Genomic DNA, 6895 nt, shown 5'->3' with positions numbered 1-6895 from the left:
TTTGATATGATATCAATTTATCAAGACAAAAAGTAGCAAATTCCTACCTGGGCTTATGACATAGCCAGCCGTAGGTCTTTGTCCAAGCAGGATTTCCTCTTGTAGAGCAGGCCTCAAATCCAAGCAGAACACAGCTGGTTACCTCCACAACAGTTGTGCCACCATTGTACCAGTGGGCACATCTTGCTGGGCAGATGGTATTATAGATGGTAGGATTTACAGCTGGGTAAGACCCTCCATGGTTCTCCCCCATCCCCAGAAGCTTACACAGCACCTTCCAGTACGACACATCCTAGCCAGCAGGGGGCGAGCTTCCAGTTCAGTTCCAGGCCTGTAGCCAAGGTTTGTGGTATCTTCAGAAATAGGATCTTACCATCTACTTTTGGTGAACAACCAAGAGCAAGGGCAAAAGCTTTGTTGTTTTCAAAGCTGCTGGAGTCTTCCTGACTTACAGCTCACAGAGGGGTAGCCTACAGCATCTCTGGGATTTTTGTTTGATTAGCCATGGCATCTGAGATGGGCATTATCTAGTCATGTAGTGTATCTTCCTTCAAACTCTTTGGTAAAAGTGTATTTTTAATTAGCTCACAGAAAAATAAGTTTCCTTATTTGCAGTAACATTTCTCTAATTCTTTCTGTTGCCTAATCCCGACCATTGTCTAAATCCTACCATTCCAGTATTTATTTCCGCTAGTCTTATTTTTTTTAAACAGTTTCATTAGTCATCCCTCTTCTGTTTCCTCTCTACCCATGACCTATTTCTAGTCCCAGCTTCTTGGTCCCAGCAGCCATTCCAAGTTAGACAGAAAAATTAGTCTGAAGCTCTGATCTACACATGAGTGAGAACATATGCTGTATGTCTCTCTGAGCATGAGTTACCTCACTCAGTATACATTTTCCCCATTCCATCCATTTCCCTGCAGAATTCATAATTTCATTTTTTCTTTAGTTAGTGCTAAGATTCCATTGTGCATGTGTGCCACCTTTTCCATTAAACTTGGGTAGAGTCATACTGGGAAAGCGGGATTCGAACCATGAGAGAGAATGTGTACGGGCGTACCACCTTTCCTTTATCCCTTCATCAGATGACAATGGGCATCCAGGTCCATTTCTTTTCCTAACTACTGAGGTGAGATGGAGTTTTAAAGTAGTTTTGATTTGCATTTCTCTGATGGCTAGGGATTTTGAACACTTATAAAATGTTTATTAGCTATTTGTTTCTTTTGAGAGTGTAGCCGTTTTATTATATTTTTGCTTGCTTCTTCTTTACTGCAAGTGTCTTAGGTTGACTTCTATTTCTGTGATAAAGGAAAAGTCTTATTTCAACGTACAGTTCTTAGGTCACGTGCCATCACTGAGGGGAGTCAGAGCAGTGACCAAGCCAGCTCAGTCAGTCAACAGGGTCTCGAGGGAAGGAGTAAAGATTAAAGAAAGAAAAGAAAAGTAGACAACATTATAATATGACTTCAGCCGGTGCTGAAGTGGGTTTATTTTTTTTCCCAGTCTGCTTTTATACCAGTCTAGCTACATGCAAAGAATAGGGTCATTTCTTAGATTAAAGACACAGTAATCAAGGAACAAACAAAGCAAAAAAACAAAGTCCTGTGGTCATTGTGTCTAGGAGTTTATCAGGATGACCAAGATAAAAAGAATACATACATTCCTAAGCTGTATTCATCTTGAGTCTAGTTCTAGCCCAATCTAAATATTCTTAGCTGAACCTATTCCTTTGTCCTAGCCCAATGTAAGTATTCTTGCCCATATCCTTGAAGCGGCATCAAGGGCTCTGCAGAGAGCAGAAGCTCAAGGAAGGAACTCAGAAGAAGGAACTGAAGTGATGACATGGAGGGTGCTGCTTACTGGCTTGCTCAGGTGCCTTCCTTTATAGCTCAGGACAGCAGACTGGGAGTGGCACCCTCACAGTGATGGGGTTCTCCTAGATCAATCATTAGTCAAACAGTGCCCCTCAGCCTTTCCCTCATGCCTGTCTGGTAGGAACCTCTGACCCATTGAGGTTTCCTCTTCCCAATAACTCTGGCTTCTGTCAAGAAGACAGAAAACTAACCAGGACACTAGGGAGGGTCTCATGTATGCCAGGCTAGCCCTTCTGCTCTTCGGCCACCACCTCTCAACTGCTAGGATTATGGGTGTGTATCAGTGCACCTGCTGAATGTAGTGCTAGACATTGGGCCCCAGGCCTTGAGGGATGTCAAGGATGACACTTCTTGGCTAGTGCCTCAAAGATGCTTCCCTACAGTTAAATGTCCCAGTGGAAGGCATTCATTCAGCCTCTTTATCTTGCTCTAAATCCTCACACAGGGTGGGGGTGGGGGTGGGGAGCTGAGTTGAGCCTTCCCAGAGTTTGAAATTAGCAGTAAAAATACTAGAAGCATAAATACAGACTGTAGCGGGAAAGAAAACCATGTTAGGAGCGCTTAGATTTCTTAAGCACTTAGTGAAAGCATCTGAGGATGTAGTCTGTGCTGGGAGAAGGTGGAGACAGCAAAGGAGTAAACAGGGGTGGAAAGCACTTGTCTCTGAGATCCACCCAAACAATCAGTTATCTTCCCAACAAGCTCCTTCCTTTCTTCCGTGGCTTATTACTGTTTGGGGCTGGATGCCATCTACTAACACTAGTGGGGGTGGCTGCCTGGGATGAACTCTGGGAAGCAGCCAGAGAGGAACTGTGAGAAGTTCTCAAGGGAAAGACAGAAACGTGGGAGAGGAGAGGACTGAAGCAAAACCCAGTCCTACAGCGTTTCACCTGCCTCTCTACCCTTTAGAGTGCCCACAACTTTGCAGCTATTGTGGGGCGGTGGGGGGAGAATGCTGGGCAAGGAGAGCCCCCAAAGTGAGCACTCCACACGTGGAAGCCAGGGCCCCACCTCCGCCTAGCCTCATCTTGCACAGTGTCTGATACATTTTCCGGTTGGTTTTTATTCCGATCTGGTCACCAGATTCTGGTGGCCTATCTGCAAGTCTGTTGCCATGGCTACGCTTTACTTATGCTATTAGCAGCAACTACTTGACAGTCTCCTCTTCTTGGCTGGGGGTCCTGCAGCATGGAATTTCTGGTTAGGGGCACATTCCTTCACCCCCAAGCTTTCCCTTTGCCTCTCTTCACTTCTCTTCGAAGTATGAGAGGAGCTCCCAGGGAAAGTCCAGGTGCAGGGCACATGGACCATACCACCAGAGGAACTGGCATGGTTCTGATGAACTGGAGCATGGTCAACCTCTGGAAATCTCAAAGCTTGAGACTGCAGGAGTAGAGCTAGCTCCTTCTCTGCTTCTGTGTCTGCTTCAGGACACTCCCCAGATAACCTCCAATCAGGTTGTCGCAGGTAGTCAGTACTCAGAACCTGGAAAGAGAGGAGCAATTTAAGAGAGTGGCACAAGGAGAGAGAGAGAGAGAGAGAGAGAGAGAGAGAGAGAGAGAGAGAGAGAGAGAGAGAGAGGAGGGAGGGAGGGAAGGAGGAGGGAGAAGACTTTTTTCTGGAGAGCAGCAAGTGAAGAATTACTAGCTGACAACAGGGGAGTGCGTGGGTTGAGAGGGGAGAGAGCAAGGGAACACTGTACCTATTGGGGAGAATGGAAGGAACAGGTCTCAGCCAAGAGCAGCAACTATGGCAAGGAGCCTGAAGCCACCAGCACGGGGACAGGCACTGCAAGCTCAACTCAGGTGTTTGCCGGGGTCATAGCCACCACCACAATACCATGGGGTTTCTCACGTCATGTGGTTATTCATGTTGGTGTTAGACTGTTTCTGAGTACATGGGAACTGAGGGGAAAGCAGAGTCTGTACTGTAAGTGAGCTAATATGTCACCTCTGATGAGTGCAGCCAGGAAAATGCGAAGGGCAGCTAAGTGTAAGGAGTGATGCTCAGGGGAGAAGCCGGAAGGATTGGCCCAGTGGGGTTCATCTTCATCTGGACTCACTTAGGAGAACCTCCCACCACCACCTCTCTCTGTCTTTCTGTCTGTCCTTCTCCCCCGAGTGTGTGTGTATGTCTGTGTGTGTGTCTGTGTGTGTGTCTGTGTGTATGTCTCTGTGTGTGTGTGTCTGTGTGTGTGTGTGTCTGTGTGTGTGTCTGTGTGTGTGTCTGTGTGTGTGTCTGTGTGTGTGTGTCTGTGTGTGTCTGTGTGTGTGTCTGTGTGTGTGTGTCTGTGTGTGTGTCTGTGTGTGTGTATCTCTGTGTGTGTATCTGTGTGTGTGTGTGTCTGTGTGTGTCTGTGTGTATGTCTGTGTGTGTGTGTCTGTGTGTGTGTCTCTGTGTGTCTGTAAGTGTGTGTGTGTGTGTGTGTGTGTTACTGGAGGGGCCTACCTGAGGAGGAAAGACATATCCTGGGTGTGTGCACCACTCTATGGACTGGGATCCCAGGGTGAGACAAAAGGAAGAAGAAAAAGAGCTGAGCATCAGCATCCACCATCTCTGTCTGCTTCCTGATTGGACACAATGTGACCCGCTGCCTCAAGCCCCTGCCACCATGCTTCCCACCACGGCGTACTGTATTCTCTCAACTGTAAGGTGGAATGTGTTAGACACACACACACACACACACACACACACACACACACACACTTCTCCTTCCTCGGGTTGTTTTTGCCAGGTATTTAGTCACAGCAAAGATAAAGTAACTATATACAATCAATATGAGCCTTCAGTGCTGGAGTCCTCCAACTCCCACCCACACTCAGCTCTCCGCAGACAGAGGAAGGCAGTGGTGGTGGGTGAGGATGGGGCAAACGTCTGTTTCTTTTGTTGCCTATTGTAGCTGCTTACAGAAAATGTCCTGACTATATGACAGAGACACTACAGCTCTGAGGTAACTCGGCATGAAGGGTCAGAGGAAGCAGCCTGAAGGTACTTGAATAAGCCCATCACCAAGCGACAGTCACCAGGAAAGGGACCAGGATGCTGCTGTGTTTCATTCTGCATTTGGGCATCATGGAAGGAATACAAGGACACCTGAATACTGTCCAATATAATATAATATAATATAATATAATATAATATAATTATTCATTATAATATCTCCATCAAGATGCTCTCTCATCTCAAGGAGAGCAGGAGTTTCCTGGTCACCCTAGGACTGGATCCTTAGCCTGGAAGACCTGTCCCTGGGAAGGGAGATATAATTGCTCCTTACTCCACTTTCAAATCTCTTCCAAGCTGGTTTGTTTGGGTGAGATTTTGTAGCCCAAGGCTTTTTAGTGGGGTGGCTGAGCTCACACAGCACCAATCTTAGAACTGAATAGCTTTTCCCCAAGGATAAAATAAGTTTTTCTTAAACATCCCCAAATACAGGTTTAATTACACGAGAATGTGAGCGTGTGAATGCCCTTACAGCTTGTTTTGAACTTTATATTTTTGATCCTGCTTACTTTTGACTAAACCACATTTTTCGGATCTTCCTGTGTTCTGCCTTTAAACTTTAAGCTCCTTGTATCTTTGAAGACAGTTGTTCAAAGACCTTCCAGAACACAAATTTGTTATTCAACTGGTGGGGGTTAGTGTTGAGTAACATCATAGTATTAAGAAGCTGTCAGAAGAACCTTATTATTCTTCCCTGAAGGAGCAGCTTTGAGTAACTGAATCATGAAAAAATAGCCAAGATAGCTGTTGAGACAGCTCAGCAGGTCAAGGTGCTAGCCTTGCAGGTCTGGAGACCTGAGTTCAATCCCTAAGTAAATGGGAAAGGAGAGAGCCAACTCTACAAAGTTGTCTTCTGACCTCCACATGCACACCATGACATGTGGGGACCAACACATCAAACACACACATAAACACACATACACACACACTATATATATATACATATATATGTATATATATTCTATATATGTATATATATTCTATATTCATATATATATATATATATATATATATATGAATTATCTAAGACATCAGGATGTCTAACTTTAATACATAATGTCAAGGTGTGGGCCTGAAGAGAAGAAATTAAAAATGTGTGATGTTAAGAAAGGCAAGGAGATTTTTGTTCAGAAGTATGCTTAATGGCACACTGTGGAAAGGAGAGGCATTCATATGACTGGATCAAATCTCCATGGTCTTTTTGTGTGGAAGAAGTGTCAGGTCTCTTGGTTCTCTGATAGAGTTGCCAACAGAACCCAGGTATCATCTGGGGAGAGGACATACTGACAAAGTATTTAGAGAACACCAAAAATTACATCTCTAGAACAAAAACAATCTTCAGTGGGATTTAGAATGGAGAAAGGGCAGACCTAACAGCTTATCTTGAAAAGACTGAGTCACAGTCTCTGCCTTGCTTCTTACAGAGCAAACATCTCATGGCTTTTAATGTGAACCCTGACTTAATTCATACACAGGAATTCGAATCATGAATGGCTATAAATGTTATTGTTGGACAGTTCCAATTTCAGTAAAATTGGCTTGTAGTAATGAGATGAGCTTTGTAAATGTATGGGTTCCAGGTCTGTAGGCACTCGTGCTACTCTCCCTGCCTCAAGACAGGATTCGACTTAATTAACAATGTTCAGCTTTCCACAAAGAAGGGGGTGCCAGCTCAAAGCTGTCGAATAGTTTTATATTTAGATTTATGTAACTGAGTATATGAATATTAAACACTGGAAATATTCACTCTTTCAGAACCAAGCAGAGGACACTTATACTTAAATTTGTGTGCTTTGGCCCGTCACAGGCAAAGGTTAAACATCAAGAAGCAACTGTCTGCCCTTGACAATGCCAATCTAATCAGAATTCCCTATGTCAGAAGAAGCTGACTTTTATAACTGAGTGGCTCAGTGTGTGCAGTTTATGCATAATATCAAGCAAAGGCTGTTTAACACTTCTCAAAAATATAGAACTATCTGGAAGCTTGGTGAGTGGTGGTTATGTTGCTTATAAAAATGGTG

General features: G+C 44.5%; 1 pseudogene; it reads left to right on the top strand.

Moving 5' to 3' along the window:
- Nucleotides 1-5966: 5966 nt before the first annotated feature.
- On the top strand, nucleotides 5967-6364 carry LOC117706809 (cytochrome c pseudogene; annotated as a pseudogene).
- Nucleotides 6365-6895: the final 531 nt, after the last annotated feature.

The sequence above is a fragment of the Arvicanthis niloticus genome, chromosome 4 (assembly GCF_011762505.2).
Source record: "Arvicanthis niloticus isolate mArvNil1 chromosome 4, mArvNil1.pat.X, whole genome shotgun sequence".
Lineage (NCBI taxonomy): Eukaryota > Metazoa > Chordata > Mammalia > Rodentia > Muridae > Arvicanthis > Arvicanthis niloticus.
Note: the sequence above shows the minus strand (reverse complement) of the source record. Positions and strands in the feature narration are given on the sequence as shown.